Source organism: Cydia pomonella, chromosome 7, assembly GCF_033807575.1.
Source record: "Cydia pomonella isolate Wapato2018A chromosome 7, ilCydPomo1, whole genome shotgun sequence".
Taxonomy (NCBI): Eukaryota; Metazoa; Arthropoda; class Insecta; order Lepidoptera; family Tortricidae; genus Cydia; species Cydia pomonella.
Window position 1 is genome coordinate 11,541,882 of NC_084709.1, and position 1,433 is coordinate 11,543,314.

A 1,433-nucleotide genomic window follows, 5' to 3' on the forward strand; every position below is an offset into this window, starting at 1 on the left:
TAGGGTCCCGGATCATTATTTATTTATTTATCTAACCTTTATTGCACAAAAGAAAACCAAACAGCGGACTTAATGCCATGAGGCATTCTCTACCAGACAACCAACGCAGAGAGATTGTTTATAAAACGGCGAAAAAATCACGTTTGTTGTATGGGAGTCCCCTTAAATACTTATTTTATTCTGTTTTTCAGTATTTGTTGTTATAGCGGCAACAGAAATACATCTGTGAAAATTTCAACTGTCCAACTATCACGTTTCATGAGATACAACTTAGTGACAGACGGACCGACAGACAGACGGACGGACAGCGGAGTCTTAGTAATTGATATTGATATTTATTTAAATACAATTTTACGACATTACAGCTATGGGGCGCCAATGCGCTGTAAAAATAAGTAGTAATAAAATTATAAGATAAATACAAGAATAATTAATAAGTTGATGTTGATTCACAATAATGTAAAAAATATTTTAAAAGTTTATGATTTTTGCCCGCAAACAAGTCGCAGTCAGGTGCAAAAAAATAAAAAAAAATATTGAGGAGTGAAGCGGATGATTGGAGAATACTGGTATGCTAACGTGTGAAAGGTTCCATTCGCTAGGTGGCGATGGCTGCGACCACGTACTTAAGTAGTTGTCAGGAACAAAAAAGGTAGTCGTCTTCGCCATCAAGTCCAAGCAGTCACACTCCCCTCTTAATATTCGAGATGTAGCGTCTATGTCCATAAGTTCCCGTTTTACCCTTTGGGTACAGAACCCTAAAAACTGATGTTAAACAGGTACTTATTTTACAGGATTCCGGGTCCACGTTTCATTATTGGCGCCACGTCCATTATAGCTAGAGGTGTGTTTACCATGACATATTTTACAGTACATATCGTGCTACTTTACCGCACAAGTGCGATAATTAGCACATTACGAAACTTGGCGAATATGTCTTTAAATATTCGCCCTTTGGCCATATGTACTGTAAAATGTTGTACGATACATATGCAAATAGGTTATTCGCAACACTTGTCGATTTATCGCTACTCGTTTTTAATTTCCTATTTTTCTCACTTGTATCGTAATGTACTATTACAGTGGCGTAACTGTGGGGTGGAAAAGCGGGCATAATGCTACGAACCTCGCTCTGGCCAGCCTGGCCTGAGGCGGGTCTCATATAGACCGAAAGGCCGTGGGCACAGGTTCTCTTTGCCCCCATTCAATGAATTTACCGCATATTACCTCAGCTGGTTTAAATACGCCACTGACATTTTAATTTTAATATCACGATATATAACTAAATATACAGTGTGTAAATTCAATACGGACGAATAAGTATTTAAACGGTGGTTAGCATAGGACCTATGAAGTATATTGAGACATATATGTATTTAGCTTAGAAATGCATTGCAATGAAAATATTAACCATACAAAATAATTCGGCCCGC